This window comes from Arachis ipaensis, chromosome B03, assembly GCF_000816755.2.
Source record: "Arachis ipaensis cultivar K30076 chromosome B03, Araip1.1, whole genome shotgun sequence".
Taxonomy (NCBI): domain Eukaryota; kingdom Viridiplantae; phylum Streptophyta; class Magnoliopsida; order Fabales; family Fabaceae; genus Arachis; species Arachis ipaensis.
Genome location: NC_029787.2, coordinates 90,934,714 through 90,952,864, shown reverse-complemented (window position 1 = coordinate 90,952,864; position 18,151 = coordinate 90,934,714). Strand labels below are relative to the sequence as shown.

The 18,151-nt window shown below is 35.5% G+C and overlaps 1 long non-coding RNA gene across 1 annotated transcript; it reads right to left on the bottom strand.

Moving 5' to 3' along the window:
• On the bottom strand, positions 284-17,610 carry LOC107630693. Its single transcript, XR_001618358.2, has 3 exons — positions 17,599-17,610; positions 10,937-10,939; positions 284-359 (listed from the first exon to the last, which is right to left on the bottom strand). It is a non-coding gene; the product is annotated as an uncharacterized LOC107630693 (long non-coding RNA).

The window sequence follows — 18,151 nt, the reverse complement described above, 5'->3', positions numbered from 1 at the left end:
TATGATTACATGTATAATAATTCTGCATTTTTAATTAAATGAGTTAAATATTATAAAATAAAAATAAATACATAATTATACTAAATAATTTCTTTATATAATAAAAATTATCTGTAAATAAAATATATTTATAATGATCCAAAAGTATTAATATTCATACATCTCACACTAAATTAAGCATAGCTATATCAAAATAAACACGAGACCACTTAGAATTTACTACTAATACTCTACCAAAAACTAAAATATTGTATCCTACATCAATTCTGTCTTCACCATTTTATTTTTTGATAGAGGAGCTCAACACAAGCAGTGGAGCAATTCTGTCTTCACCATTACGACTTCCTATAATCCATGCCCTGCCAAAAAGGTTGAGAGAAAAAAAATTCACATCAAAATTCACACCAAAATTCATAACTATTTCCACTTCATGATAAATTTTATTATTAGTATTTAATTTCTTTAATAAGTTTCTAAAATAACGTACTACCAAATATAAAGAAGGCACATATATTAGTAGTAAGATTGAGCAGAAATTTCTTTCTTATCTTCTAAATTTTTGCTGCCAGAATCCATAAGAATTGTCAATCTTTTTTCCGTGTTCATGAATTGACTACATAAATGAAAAATTGAATTAAATAAACAATGGAATCATCAATTTGGAATCAAAAGTGATCAGAAGCACTAAAAAAAATTAAATAACAAGAGTGATCAGAAGCACCAATAATATGCCTTATAATAAAAAATAATATGCATAATAAACTAAATTCACTAATGAAACTAGCAAGAGTGATCAGAAGCACTAATGAAGCAGAGCAGTTTTTTTAAGAATTAGCAAGGAAAGGAAACTAAAGATGATAATAACAAAAATTAGCAGTTTTTTCTGCTAAACTTTCACCATTTACAGTGTTGAAATAATAACATTCGTTCAAATTTTGCAAGTAATAAAATTAAGAAAATAGCAATAACAAAGGCAGTTTCAAAAACAGCACTAGAAAAACTAGCAGTACTATGTAAGAAACAGGACTAGCAACATTGCAACAAAATTTGCAAATATATTCTATAATTTCTGTTTCCTATCGAATAAACACATAATCCCATACAAAGATAATGAAGTACAAGAGTAGCAACATTGACTCTGCTACATGAATAAATGTCTCTCTACAACTTCTGGTACAGATTACAATGTTAGTCTCCATGTTTATTTTATAAGTAAATCCAACATTATTAATTTAAATGATTGAAACAATTGCGTGGACTGTCAGTTTCTTAACAAATTCATAGAAAATCAGAACCAGTTTTCATGATGAGCACAAAATAATCAAACACAGCTTAACATGATGGAAGTAGGAAATGAATGCTTAAATTACAAAAAGTTGAAGAAACTGGGATCAAAGAACTTCAAAATCAAGAGGAGTAACATATTAAAGAACTACAATGTACTTTTTTACTAGCAAACATGTTGATTAGCAAAATCTCACAACACTGAATACAAGTAGGACCGGCAATTTACTGCACTGAACACAAGTAGCAAAATCTCCATCAATGCACATAACACACAGTTCAAGAATACATCAAGTTACACAAGTGAATTGAAGCAAAAGGATTAAAAAATTGAAGACAAATTAATGAATAAAACTTCATATATTAGTGCATCAAATAAGAAAAACTTTTTCACCTCTAAATTTTGAGAAATACAGTGCTGCTTATCTCTGGAATGGGCTGCCGGATTACATATTCCACGACGACACCAATTAAAACCCTCCAAGTGATCTTGCACTACATATTGAAGACTAATAATAAGAATTGAAGGTGTTTCAAAACTCAAATGCCCCTGCACTGTTTTGAATTCCATTCCTGTAATCTTAGCTCTTAATGATGGTCCTCTCCTGTCATCTGTTTCTGAACATTTGGTACCAAGAGTATCAATCATCATAGAAGTTACAATAAAATTCTTAAAAGGAGAAATGAGGGAACGAGAGTTCCCTCGTGCCGCAACATACCCAAACCCCCAAATTGAAAAACCTAAAATCAGAACCCTAATCCTCTGAAATTTTAGAACAAAATGGGAGTGAATACATGCCTTCTCCACCACGATGGTGAGCGACAGGATCAGAGGACGATGCTGAAGACCAACGTGAGCACACCGCGAAGACGACTGATGGCTCTTGAGTGGTTAGTGTCGAGTGGGGAAGAGGAGCGGTGAGTGTGGAAGAGGAGTGGCGACACCGATGGTTCTCGAGTGGATGGTGTGACGGCAGAACATTTTGGGGTTTGATGAGAAAGGTAACGAAGTGTTGGTGGTGACGAGTTGGGGTTCTCGAGTGAAGCACTTATAAAGTTAAGTTTTGTGTTGGTGATAGTATTGGTGAAATTGAAAAAAATTACTAAGTGTTGAGGGGTTTAGTAGTCTTACATAGATTAGGCAGCGCTTTAGAAGTGCACACAAAATATAATAACTGGGTTACTTTTTTAAAGCGTTTCCTTTGGTGTAAAACGTGTTTCCATAGCTATTCAGATACGGCTACGCTTTATAAGTGATGTTTAAAATATCTAAGGAGACACTTTTGAAGTGATTCCTCAATAGTGTTTCTTATTCTCTTATAAAAGGGCACCCTGCAAAAAAGCGTAGCCTATTCTAGGAATAGGCTACGCTTTTCAAATGTAGCTTAAAAAAAGTGTGGCTGAATGGGTATTTTTCTTGTAGTGAATCTTGAGAAAAATATGTATTTTATTTATTTATATTTATTATTTACTTGACTTGGTAACTAGTATGTGCATCCGAAAGTTATTTAATTGACACTTGAAACATCTTTCTATATATATGCAATCTATATTAGCTTATTCTCTTTCTATATCAATTAAATTGAGTTTAAATATTTAAATGTTATTAGTATGTTATATATCCTTCAAATGTCATAAATTTAAGAAAAGCAAAAAAAAAACTTTAAATATAAAAAAAGACAATCTAAAACTCAATAAAGTATTGTTTTAGGTATTAAAAAAAGTTAACTTCAAATAAATTTAGATAAGTGTTGTTTTTGGTATGTGAAAAAACAATCAGAAAAATTTATACAAGTGTTGCTTTTGGTATATGAAAGGCAACTTAAAAAAATTTAAACAAGTGTTGTTTTATGTATTAAAAAATACAACTCATAAAAGGTGTTGCAATAAAGTATTTATTAATGCGTTGTGTTTGGATTCTCTAAGGCAACCCTTATATGAAGTTGTTTTTTTTAGTAGAAAAGGCAACGTTTTCGAATGGTTGCCTCAGCCCAAATTTGTTGTAGTGTAGCGGGGCGGGTTCTTGGGAGGGACGGGGCGGGGTCAGGTTTAGGTAATACCCGCCCCGCTATATATATAATTTTAATATATAATATGTATAATATATGTTAAATAATTAGTAAATGATTAATAATATTGTATCATATTTAAATTTTTACTTTAATTTATGTTATGTATGTGATGATGGTTATATAAATTTTGAAAATTTAATTTCATTTATTGGATTTTAATAATTATAGGGGCGGGGCGGGTACCCGCAGGGGAGGTTAGGGTTCAATGTTTTACTACCCGCGGGAAGCAGCGGGGCGGGTTCTATGCGGGTTGTTGTACGGCGGGGCGGGGTCGGGTAGAGCAAAAACCCGCGCCCTACCCGCCCCATTGCCACCCCTAGGTTCCTTCTTCTTCTTCTTCGGGTTCCTTCTTCTTCTTCACATTCCTTCTTCTTCACGTGTTTTCTTCTCATTGTCGTTCTTTTATTGTTGTGTTTTTTTCTTTTCCCCCTCCTCTTCCTAGTGATTTTGCATCATTATGCGTTTCTTTTTTGTTTAATTTTTTTTTGTTTTTATTCTTGTTAATAGAATAAATGAGAAGGTAAAATAAAAAAAACTGAATAAGAAAAGAAGAATATACTGATAATGATGAAGAAGAAAAAGGAAGAGGAGGAGTTTTGAGTTATCATTAAGTAATTTTGGTGCATTCTGGATTTAAATAAGGTGAACTTTTGATCTGTGCTTGTTTTGAATTGAGTTTGTTTGTGTGTCGTCATCATTAAGTAATTTTGGTGCATTTTAGATTTGAATTTCGATGCATTCTGGATTAAAATAAAGTACACTTTTGTTCTGAACTTCTTTTGAACTGAGCTTGTTTGTGTGTCGTCATCATTAAATAATTACGGTGCATTCTGGATTTAAATAAGATGTACTTGTAGTCTGAACTTATTTCAAATTGAGTTTGTTTGTGTGTCGTCATCATTAGTGAATTTCAGAGCATTTTGAATTTGAATTGTTTTACATACAAAAAGAAGACAACAATGACAATAACAATAATGAAAGAGAAAAATAAGGAAAAAGGGGAAGAAGAAGAAAAAGCAGTAGTAGCATTTTCTTCAAAATGTGTTAAAAGTCATCCCAATCTTTGAGATAAACAGACATAAAAAAAACACCGAAAATTTATAAGCATGACACCGAAAATAATTGTATATTACACCAAATTGAGTTTCAAAATACACCGTAACTACCATTAAACGTAACATAAATAGATTCATAAAAAAAATAATTCAAAATTCCAACATTCCATTCAAATTCAAACCTTTAACCATAAATACTAATTTTTACAAAGAAAAATAAAATTATTCAACTCGTAGACAAAACAACTACACCGGCATCAACTACTAATGAACTACATTAACGTGGTTCGAACTAAATTTCATCCATTTGATTCGTTTCAGAACAATAATAATCTAATTTGCGCTGGTTCAATAGACAGTGTGGACTTGCATCATTTATTGTCTTTGAAAACGAAATACCTATTCAAACATGATTTCACAGTTTGATTTAAAAAAAACTTTGATCCAAATCTTCAAATCAGATCAAAGAGCATTGATCATAAACAAAAATAACACAAAGAACGAAGAGAACACAGAGAAGGAAGAGAACACAGAAAAAGAAGTGAACGCAAAAAAGGAAAAAAACGTAGAGAACAGTAAAAACGTTGAAAAAATTTGAAAAAAAGAAGAAATATGCATAAAAAAGACTGTTATATATAGTAGTCACGCGTGAAGTCAAAAGGTTGTTAGAAATAGTGGCATGTGTAGAGCTAAATTAGATTATAGCAACTTAGTTGAATTTAGTTGGTTAAATGATGTAATTATTTAATTAGATGCACGTGAAAAGTGCTACTTAAAATTTGATCACTGACTCAATTTAGCTTCCAAATTTTTAATTGATCTAATTTGTACCATAAAATTTTGAATCATGATTTAATTTGGTCCTTCCGTTCATTTTTGTCACCAAAGAGCTGACTTAACAATTTTAATTGACACCTGAAACTACATAAACAATGTCGTGTATTTGTTGGCGCCCAAAATGTATTAAAACGATGTCGCGTGACATGAGAAGGGAGTTAATACACTTCATTACTGTAACCTCAATTGAACCTTCTTCTTCTTTCCCCCTCTCGTATACGTTGTGACAACGAAAAACCAATGTTGTCGTCGTAGGTAAAGTTTGAAGCTTTTCGCACTTGTTTTGTTGGCCTATAGTAAAGACAAAGAATTTGAGAACCACTATTAGTAAAGACCACTCTTTAAAACACTCTATTTTTACCTTTATCTTATCTTGTACACTCGTATTTCACCACCATGACTCCTTGTCCTTTGGTCCTATTCCTCTAGATTTACCAAAACTTTCTTTTACTGTTCTTTAATAACTTCTATCATCTTCTCCACATCTCTTTTGCACGTCCACCATTCCCTTCCCACTTTGCCTTTTCTTCTACCCGTCTTAGAAAGCTTCTTTGTTTTTCACCTTTCATCCGTCACCACCTTATCCTTGGGTTCTTCATATGATGTCTTTTTCTTAACATTTGTTCAACTCGAAAATTCATGACGAGCATCTTATGTTGTGTTGTTAAACTTTCTTCCGGAATAATTTTATAATTAATGCAAAATTTTCGGTTGACTATCCTCAACAAAAAAAAATCGATTTGAGAGCTTGTCATGTCACTCCTATAAAATATAAGATGTTCGTCTCTCTTTTTAAAACAAATATTTGTGATGAGAAGGTGAAATGTTAAGGAGAAATCCAAAATAGCTTTACTCTCGGTATTGACCACTCCGAAACCATGGCCTCCGTGGATACTTTCATACCCAGTCACTTCTCTTCTAACATGGACATTTAAATCTCCTCCTAAGAAAATCTTATCTTCCAAAGGTTTGTCTTGGACTAAACTCTTCTCTAAATCCTCCCAAAACCTTATCTTGTGTTACTCGTCCGAACCCACTTCCGGTGCATAGGCGCTAATCACATGAAAAGCACCTCGTTCCAACACAAGTTTGATAGAGATGATCCGATTACCCACCCTCTTGACATCTACTACATCCTTCTTCCACTGCTTATCCATGATAATACCTATTCCATTCCTGTTCTTCACCTTTTTTATATACCAAAGTTTGAACCCTGAGGTATCTAACTGACGAACCCCAATTTGAGGGTTTATCTTGTGCTGATTTCAGGGGTTTTATCAATGATTCCACACACTTTCTATATGGAAATACAAGATTTTGCATTCCTTTCTTAGTCTCGCCTCATGAATGAAAACATGCGTATTTCGCACTAAAATAGACACATTTCTAATCTTCTCTTGATGCCATTCGATGCCGTGACTTGTGTGTTAAGTGGTTTCAGGATATAGAGTAGGAATGGACCGAAAGAGAGAAGGAGGACGGGTACAAAGGAAGGAAGCATGAGGATTAAGCTTTGGAAATTTCCGCATGGGCGCGCGCGCGCACTTGGCGCGCCCGCGCGGATAGGGCAACGTGGAGCCAAAGCCAAGAGCCGGCTTGAGAAGCGGCTAAGCCAGGATCTTCATGGGTGCGCACGCGTACATCACGCTTCCGCGCACATTACAAGACGCCTCAACGGCGCGTGCGCGTACCTTGCGCGTGCGCGCCGATTTGCGAATATGATTTTTTAAGAAGTCACGTGACTTAGGCGTGGAGGCAGTTAAGGATTCCACTCTTGGAGAAACACCTTGGCGGGAAAAGCTTAAGAAGACCAAAGGAACAAGGGTTAAGGACACTTAGTTAGTTCATTTTCTAGATCTAGATATTTTGGGGAGAGAGGAGAGTTAGTTACACTTTGGGAAGAAGAAGAGGGAGATTCCAAGCTTCACTAGGGTTCATCCTCATCTAATTTCTGAATTTTCAATGACTTTTTGGTGAGATCCATTATAATTCTCACTCCACTTTGTTCATGTCATAGATTTTCTTCGCCAATTTCAAGTAGTAGATGCAATTGATCAATTCTCATAGGTCTAGAATTTAACTTTGTAATTTTGGATTTCATCTCCATTTTGGATCTTCATTGCTACTCTTTGAGACTTGTTGTTAGATCTTTGTGTTGCAATACTTTCAATTCGACTTTTCATCTCATTTTACTATGACTTTCCTTCTTGCTCATCACATGTTTGATAAAATGACAACACTAGCTATGGAGTAGAATTTTCACACTTGGCATAGGGTTTGGTCCTTGGAAGAAGTTGAATAGTTGTATCAATAGTTGATTTGGAATTAGGGATTGCTAGTTGGCTTGGAGTGCACTAAAGCTAGATTCCCATAAGGTGAAGCTAGGACTTGTGACTCAAGTTGATTGCTTTCATTTGACCTTCCTCTATGCCTAGGGGATAACTAAATGAAGCAAGGCCTAATTGTTGTCAACATTGAATGGACTATAAGGATAGAATTTCTAATGCCAACCCTAAACCAAGTCTTTTGATAATTGATTGTTTGTTTCTCATTGCTTTGCTAAAAAACCTTCAAAGAATTCCAACAAGGCTTACTAAATCAATAAGATGCACACTTTGGCAATTCCAAGGGAGAACGACTCGGGAGACTAGTACTCTCGGATATAGATTGTAGATTTGTTTGATGAGGGATTTTGCGTCGGTTTAGACTATACTACGATTGATCATTTGATAATTTCTATACCGGCAAAAAAAATTCATTTGTCACTAACTCCCTAGCCTTTGCGCCGACCCATTTTGTTTTTTGTCGGCACATTATGTTAATCTTTCTCTTTGTCATGGTATCCACCACCTCCATAGATTTTTCTATTAGAGTATCTATATTCCATGTCCCAAATTTCAATTTTCTATCTCTCCGACCTTTACTTTTATCTCTTTTTTTGTTAACTAGCTTATTTACTCTCGTCCGTTCACGAAAACGTGGTAATTCTTGCTCGCTTGACACTACACCCGGGCAGTGATACAGTGACTCTTACTCATTTGATACTGTACTCGAGTCATACAGCACGTAATTTCTGGACAATGACCTAGCTTTAGATCAATAACGTCTTTGATCCATGTTATGAAGATTACTAAATTTTTATGTTGGTTGTCGAAAGTTTAACACAATTCTCTTCTTTTATCCGAATTTAAAATCGATTATGTATCACAAATATAATATAGACAGAATTATTTTTTAGTATAAATTAAATCAATTAAAATTTTGAGGACTAAATAAAATAAAAAATCAACTTTCAGGGCCATTATTTCCTATACCACAGGCCACTTGAGGATGAATGCTATTTTGGTAGGAATATATAAAAGCGTGTTATTCTAAACATCGAGGCGGCCAGAACTCAATTACCTCCTTTACAATTTGGATTGCTTGACTTTCATGCCGCATTAGATGAACAAATTTAATTGGACATGTAAAAATGTCCAACAGCTCTGCATATGGAAATTTGATATTTAGATACAACGTAACAATAATTAATTGATACAAGATGCCGAATTTCTACCGTAGCAGCCAGCCTTTGCAGTAGCATGAGCGAACTACAACATGCCTTAAGTTTTCAATTACTTCATTTTGGACTTCACTATTTTATGTTTAAGTAAATTATCAAAATGTTATTTAAAAGTTTGCATTACTGACAAAATAAACTCCAAAAATATTAATGACAAATAAATTCTTAAAATATTTAAAAAGATAACAAAAAAAAATTAAATATTAAATATATATTCTAAAAAATAATTTTAGAAATTAAATTTTTATATAAATTTTTATAATGTGGATAATATTTCGTAGAGATATTTTTGTCAACGGTCGAATCATTTCAACACCAAATTAATAGTTAACCCTTTACGTTTTTATATCTTTAATATTATGCGTTTTCTTATTCGTATTTTATATTTAAGTCATGTCTACTGTAATTCAATTTAACTTGATTCCGCAAAATTTGTCATTGGAATTTGTTCTCACTTCTCAGCCCTCGCAGATGACAGGTGATGCCGATGCAGTCCTCAAATTCCATTGTAATGGTTTAGGGTAGTCCAGGATCGGAATCGAATTCCAATTCTTACATCCGTTAAATAGCTTAGATGCTCGTTCTTTTTTCTCCCCGAGCAATCTAAATAAGCGTAATAAGCATAAGCATTTGCTTCACACGTTAATACAATTTTTCCTCATCTTTTGAAAGCGTTATTGTCCAGTGACTACAATTGCGTATGAAGGGCATAAAATTGTGCTCTTTATTAGTACTAAAAACTCATCACTCGTGATCTTTTATCCCACTATTCTACTTGTGAACCACTCATCGTCAATAACTTTAGTTTGGTAGACAAAAACTATATATATATATATATTTCAATTTAAGCATAAAATGTCAGACAGATCGATACCTCTTAGAATCTGTTGTGTAGAAAATAAGATTATAAATTCTGTAGAAATGTGAGTATAGTATAGTAGTATGGCATTGTTGGGAAAACCTTCATTAGAAATTAAATACATTTATCAAACAATATTATAGTGTCAGAGTTCTCAAAATCAGTTTATTATGTTGGAATAAATTAATTTTAATAACCCAAATCATCCATATTGAATTACCAAAAATATATCATAATGCAGAAGCGTACTTTTACTTATAAAAGTCAGAAATTGATGGAAGGATTTGGATCTTGTAGTTCTTTTGATCTTCCTCAACCAAATCCTTCTGTTTTTCTAGGTGGCTGAACTACAACTCTTTTGATGGGGAAAGAGCAACAAAGGCGGCTTTGGTATATTGGGGACCGAAACCCTGAAGGCCTATTTATATTTGAGCATGGTACCCATTAAACCCTAAAGCCCAAATAAAAATAGTATCTAAAGTCCAAAAGATAATATATCTAAAATCCAAAAGATAATTATCTAAGGAACAAAAGATAATATCTGGTTTTATTCTCATTTAGTTCCAAATCAAAAATAATAATGACTTATTCAATTAGCATTTATAACAATTAATGAGATCATCATTATATAAGTCATTTAATTTGAAATAGCATAATTTGTGATTACAATTAATATATGTATTGCCCACAAACAAATTAGAAAATTAAAATAATTTTCTAACAATATTCCACTTGGGCTATACATATATTCTTTCTTGACATAATCACACCTTATAAACTTTATGCGCGCATCTGAATGCTATTTGTAAGAACCGCGACTAATTTTCTGTTTAATTAAGTAATTAATATTGCCCAAATTAGGTTTTGAGAAATTAGAGTGAGAATTTGAGGATTTAAATATGATTTTTAGACTCAGTATGTTTTTCTGAGTCAGAAAATGTGTTCTCTGCGAAAAACCGCAAAAAATCGCGAACCGGCGGTTGAATCGGTTCAAGTCTACCCGGTACTGTGTGAGAAAAATTTAAAACAGTCAAAAATCTTAGAAAAATATTAGAAGTCAAAAACCAGACGTTAATTTGGAAGGTTTGGCCCAAAGTTAGGCTAAACGGGCTAAAAACGCTAACATGTTGGATCGGGCCCAAGTTGGGCCCAAGCCCAACAATATATAAGTATATTAAGTGGAAAACTCAGCCACTTTTACCACACACCAGCAGCAGAAACGTGAAATTGAAGAAGAGGAGAGGTGATGGTTTTAAACACTATTCACCATCTTCTTCATTCAACCATAACTTGAGCTACGAAGCTTCGATTCGTGTGCCGTCAGTTGCTACGCGAAGCTCTCGTCGAGATCTTCAATTTCATCCAAACAAAGTGGTAAGGAATTTCCAATTTCTTGCCCAATTTTTCATTCCATTACAGATTCGGTTTTTGGCTATGGTGAATGAATGGTTCTTGTAATTTTGATTATTTAGGTACACTTTAGCACTTGATTATTGTTGGGTTTTGTCCCAATCATCTTTGGGTAAGGTGAGCCTACTTGATCTCTTGTGATTTTGTGTATAGATGAAACCCTAGGTTGAATTATTGTAAATTATATGTGATATTAGCTTGAATATTGGAGCTTGTTGGTGATTATTGATGCTTGTGGAGTTGATTGGTGGCTTGGATTGTGGTTGAAAGCGTGACTTGTGCTCAATTGGGGTTTTGGTACATATTGAGAATTGGCCAAGGTATGGTTTCGGTTTCCTCTATGTAGTATATAATATTCATGGACACTTAGGCTAGTGACCCATAGGATAGGGTTGAAATTATGTGATTGTTGATGATGGTTGGTTGATGTTGTATGTTGAATTAATATGATTTTGTTGAGAAATAATGATATTGAGATTATGATGTATGATAAATTGGGGTGAATGACTATTGTTGTTTATGGCTTAGAAGCATGAATGAGTTTGATGTTAGAAAATTGATGTTGATATAATGATGAATGGTGAGTGTGTTGGTGGAAAGCTATTGGGAATTGTAATATGATAATATTGATGTTGAAAATGATGAGGTATGATGGGAGATTGGTATAAGTTGTGATTTGTGACCCAATAAGGTAGTTTTTGGTGAAAAATGGAACTTGTAGTGACCTTAAGTGGTTTGGTATAATTTGGAATGTGTATGGTAAGAAATTGTGTACATGTTGAAGTTTGGTAAAATTGAGTTTTTGGTAAACTTTGCTCGATCATAACTTTTGCCTCGGTTTTTGAAACTGATTGAAATTTGTTTAGACTTAAAGATTTTTCGAAACCCTTTAAATCGATATAAAGTTTGTAAAAAATTGAAATTTTGTAGAGGGAGTTATGATCATTCAAAGTTGGTGTTAAAAATCTGAAATTCTGCAAAGTTGCAGAATTTCATGGTTACTGATATGTGCGGGCGCACACTCTGGTGTGGATGCACACCCTGCAAATATTTTGACCTGTGCGGACGCACACACCTATGCGCATGCACAGGTAGGGAAGTGCGTTCTGTTCGCAGTGCTAGCACAGCTTGTGCGTGCACATATCCAAGGAAAAATTTCAACCTGTGCGGACGCACGGGCTTGTGTGGACGCACAAGTTGGGGAGGCTGGTCTGTTGGGGGCGCTGGCACAGGTTGTGCGAGTGCACATATCCTTGTAAAAAATCGATACCTGTGCATACACACACCCCTGTGCGTACGCACGCATTTCAAAACTCTCAGGAGTGTGCACACGCACAGACCCCTGTGCGGCCGCACACGTCCTGTTTCTCAAAATTTTATTTGTTTTCAACTATTCTACCTTCCCAACAAGGTTGTAAGCTTCTAAAACACCATTTTAAAACTTATGGCTTAATTTTGAGTATTAGAACATGGGATGTAACCATGATTCTGAAAACCGGATCAGACTAGCTGGTTCAACCAGATTAACTGGGAACCGGTTACTAGGCCGGTCCGGTTAATCCCAAAAACCAGTCTACAAAAAACCGGTGAAAAAATAGGTCGAACCGGTGGTTAACCGGTGAACCGGACGGGTTTTTAACAGTTTTTTACAATGCTGCAAAAAAAAAAAAAAACTAAACAAGCCTAACCCACTTACTAGCTGACCCGGTAACCCAATTACCCAACCCTTTATGCAAACAGAGATCCAGTTCCCTCATTCACCAGCCACCACACCTCAACCCTAATTTTTCTTCCAGGTTCCACCACACCAGCCTCATCTTCTTCTGCGATCTCCTCCCAAATAGGTTCCATAATCCCACGCGCCAGAGAAGTCCGCTTGCTTCTTCTCTGCAACGATGTAGCTGCCGCTTGCTCATCTCGGTTTTCGAAGCACTGCACCACTAGTGTCGCAGATCAGATCTAGTGGAGTCGCGTTCATCATCTCCATCACTGCAACCGCCTTCCCTTTCCCTTCTGCAGAGGCGTCGACCGTGACGCTGCTACTAGCATTGTTAGCGACATCACCACTGAAGATTGGATATGGTGGTGGAGCACCCTCAATCTCCTTCTTCCTCTGCCTCTTTTCACCAGGCGCCATCGCAGCTGCGTATTCCTCACCGCAATCGCCATATCCTTTTGCTTGCATGTTGTTGTATTAACTTTGCGAGTTGGTATCGCAATTGGGTTTGCGATTAGATTAAATTCTTCTTCTTCTATTTCTTCATCATCTAACAAAATTGAGCTCTGATCTCTTATTTCTTCTTGTTGATGAGGTTTTATTGATATGTGGAAGTACTGAATTCGAGTTTCTGATACTGTATTTATTTTTTTTAATTCTTACTGCCTCTCTTGATTAAAAGAAATGATAATTGTGATAATATTTGACACGGTTCTACTGGAGACAGGGACATTCTCTATTTAATGGTTCCCCCTCCTTATGATTGCTGCATATGGAAGCTGTAACAATCAATTGCCATGGCAATGTATTGTTCAATGAATCTAAGATTAAGATGGTCTTATGAAAGGAACAAATGTTTGGTTAACAAATCTTCTGCTATTAAGAAAACTCAATTTATTGTTATTATATATTGAATTTTTTATAATTTTATTGTATATTTTAACTAAACCAGTTGAATCCCGGTTGAATCCCGATTGAACCATTAAACCGTTGAACCAGTCACTTGACCGGTTCAATAACCGGTCTGGTTCTCGCAACCTTGGATGTAACTTAAGGTTTCTAGAACACGGTTTTATGATAAATTAGAAAATAGAGGCCTAGGTTTCTGGCATACTAAGAATGATTTGATGTTGGGTGGAGGATGATTGATACATGAGATAAGGAACGATGATCTTTTGACATTGAAAACTGAGTTATGAATGGACAGTGGTTGAGATGAGTCGAGGACTCGGATTGAGATGATGGATCTCTGTATATTGAAAATGTTTTCTGAAAACCACTGAGTTATTATTTTTACTGAGATTATGAGACGCTATGTGCCTGGTAGGGACGGGGTTGGATCCCACCTGTCGAGGTAGCAGCGGCGGCGTAAGGGCGGTGGTTCGTCCCGCTTGCATTGAGATGTGAGGTCTGTGGCAAGAGTATCCCGCTCGCATCCCTTCGGACCATAGGCGAGCAGGCGCCGGTACCTGGACAGTGATTCGGGTACTATATCTTAGGGGTTCCCATATGAGAAATCCAAAGGGCGACGTCTCCATGGAGATGTGTCGGGTTGGCAGTTGAACCAACAATATGATATCACAGCCAGTAGGGAAGGCATTCATCATATGCATTTTCTATCTGTTGGTATGCTTTGTTTACTTGTAATGGCTTGCCTAATTGAATAACATGCTTACTTGCTATCTGAATTATTTGCCTTATATGCTTTTACTTGTGTTTTACTTGCACTGTATATTACCTGTGTTTTCTACTGGGATTGAGGAGGTTCGGAAGGCGGTGGCGATGGGATCGCATGGAGGATAGGTTGGTGAAGGCTGTGGGACAGTGGTGTTTGGTTAGAATAGAAATCCCTTAAGATAGATCACCCGGTTTACTTATGATAAAGTTTATATTATGCTTATTTGTCTTAGAATGCTTTAAGCTTGAATCTTGTGATGGATATGGAGCTTAGGATTGCCTTTGGCGTCCCGGGGTCATATATCCTACATCACTGGGTACTGTTACCATACTGAGAACCTCCGGTTCTCATACTTGGTTTCTTTTGGAGTCTTTTTAGTTTATTTTGTTTTTATGTCTCTCACTTTTGTATCTTGTTTAGCCTAGAGGCTTGTATTTGATGGAACAACTTGTATAAGCTATTTTTAAATTGTCAGTTTCCAATATGGTTCTGTATACTTGTATATGGCTAGTCGGCTTAAACTCCGCGAGTCGAGGCTAGTTCCTATGATATTATATACTTATATTTTATTGTATCTTATCTGTTTCTTGTGCCTTAAGCTAGTAGCTCGTTAATACGGTTTGCGCTTTTCAAATCCTGTTTTTGAGCTATATCCTTCATCGGGCTTCTAGATTATATTATTCCTTCTATATATTATATGTATGAGCTTTAGAATTGTCATAATCTCTGATTAACCTTTGCTTTACGACGCGAGGTAAGGCTTAGGCTAATTAGGGTGTTACACTATTTCTCTCATTACTTTAACAATCTGATCCATCTCATACATTAGATATGGAAACTACCGCAGCTTTTATCACATTAATGTCGCGACTAAACCACGCCAATCACCAATCTAATATACTTAACGACATAGATCAAATTTGGATGAGTAATATGGAAATTGCATGCCAAGTGATCTCATGCATGTCTATTTCCAGTTGGTCCAACTTTAAAACTTTATTGAGATCAAACACAAAACAAATTTTGCAGAATGAACATTTCACATAACATGAAATAAACCATCAACTTAATTCTGCAGAAAAATAACTCAATATCTGTCGTAGGACATATAGCATAAACTCCCACTAAACCAAGGCATCACAAATATTGACACCCATCCGAGCAGTGTGCTCATGAAAGACTTTAGGGATCAATCCCTTGGTTAATGGGTCTGCTAGCATATATTCTGTTCCTATATGTTCTATGGAAATATGTTTTTCTTGAATTTTCTCCTTGACAACTAAGAACTTGATGTCTATATGCTTCGATTTTGTCAAGCTCTTATTGTTGTTGGAGTATAAAACTGCTGACTTGTTGTCACAGAATATCTTTAATGACCTTTCAGTGTCATCTACTATATGAAGCTCAGTGACAAAGTTTCGCAATCATATGTCATGAAATTGGAATCAGAGTACCTAATGATCTCCAATTTTTCTGATCTCCGATAAATAAGCATGTAATCCTTTGTTCTCTTTAAATAACGCATTACGCGTTTAACAACTATCCAATAATTTATACCCGGATTGCTCAAGTATCTACCTAATACTCCCACTAAAAGTGGGTGCAGACTTGAGCATACATTAATTTCCCTAGTGCTGATGCATAAGGTTTATCATGCATTGCTGTCCTCTCAAGATCATTTTTAGGGTATTGCTTGAGACTGAACTTGTCTCCTTTAGCTACGGATGTGTCCATTGGTCTATAAATTTCCATGCCATATCTATTTAAAATCTTTTCGATATAATTTTTTTGTGATAATCCAAGAATACCTTGAGAGCGATCTCTTAGTATCTCGATTCCTAATACAAAAAAGACATCACCAAGATCTTTCATTTCAAATTTGTTCGATAGAAATTTCTTAGTTTCATGCAACAAGCCTATATTGTTACTGGCAAGTAGAACGTCATCAACATGTAAGACCAAAAAGATGTATTTACTTCCATTGAACTTGCGGTATACACACTCATAGATGATATTTACCTCAAAACCATGAGGTAATGACTTGGTGAACATGTGATATCATTGACGGGAAGCTTGTTTGAGACCATAGATGGATTTTCTCCTTTCTCTATTGGATCTCCTTAATGACACTTCTTGAGGTTGTTGAGCTTGCTGTATGGGTTGGGGTTGAGGAGGATTCTCATTATTTTCCTGTACTATAGCAGTATCTTGAGCAACAATAATATTCTCATTATTCTCTTGTACTGTAACTGGATCTACAGTAGGATTCTCATTGTGCTCTTGTACTGTAATTGTATCTTGAACAGTAATAGGCACAAGGACCTGATCATTGTCAGTTACAGAATCCTCATCAAAAGCAACATTCTTAATATTTCCTTCCCCCCTAAACTCAACATCCTCAAGAAATCTCGCATTTTCCGTTTCAAAAATAGACCTTGATGCAGGATTGTAAAACTTGTACCCCTGTGAATGCTCAGCGTAACCAACAAAGTAGCAACTAATTGTCCTTGAGTCCAATTTTCTTTCATGCGGCCTATAAGGTTACGCCTCAGTTGGACATCCCCAAATATGCAAATGCTTTATACTAGGCCTTTTTCCAGTACAAATTTCATATTGGGTTTTGTTAACTGCTTTGCTTGGCACCCTATTAAGGATGTACACTGCGGTCTTTAAGGCTTCTCCGCAGAGTGATTCAGGCAAGGAAGAATGACTAATCATACTTCTCACCATGTCCTTAAGAGTTCGGTTCCTTCGCTCTGCAACACCATTCATGCTAGGTTTGCCTGGCATGGTGTATTGCAGAACAATACCACACTCCTCTAGGAAAAGAGCAAAAGGCCCGGGACGTTGCTCACCTAAACCATCATATCTTCCGTAGTATTCACCACCACGATAAGATTTGACAGCTTTAATTTTCTTTCCAAGTTGAAGTTCAACTTCAACTTTGAAAGACTTGAAAAATCCAAGGCTTGGGACTTTTCATGAATTAAATATAGATACCCGTAACGAGAGTAATCATCTATGAACGTAATAAAGTACCGTTGTCCATTCCAAGAGACAGTAAGAAATGGGCCACATATATCAGTATGTATCAGTTCTAAGACATCTTTAGCTCTCTCGGCACCTAATTTTTTTTGTTTGTCCTTTTCCCCTTTATGCACTCAATGCAGACTTCAAAGTTTGCCAAATTTAGGGGTCCAAGAATTACATCTGACACGAACCTCTGAATTCTCTGATTAGAGATGTAACCTAGGCGTTTGTACCATAATGATGCCAAATTCTCATTTAGTTTTCGTTTTGTACCCGTTTGCAGTATTTCATTATTATAGGAATTTAAGTCAAGCCTATATAGATTATCCACCAAATGACCAGAGCAAATATTATTCGAATTATAGAAGAGACTGACTTTATTATCTCCGAACAAACAAAAATAACCTGATTTGTCCAAACAAGAAACAGAAACCAAATTCTGTCTAAATGACAGTACATAAAATGTCTCTAATAAATCCAAGTAAAATCCACTCGTGGAACATAATCTAAAGGTTCCTATAGCTTCGACTGTAACTATATTACCGTCTGCCACAGAGATGTATCTTTCAGCATCACTTGGCGGTTGGTGCACGAAATTGTGATTCACACTTTTCACAACTCCGCACAATTAACTAGCAAGTGCACTA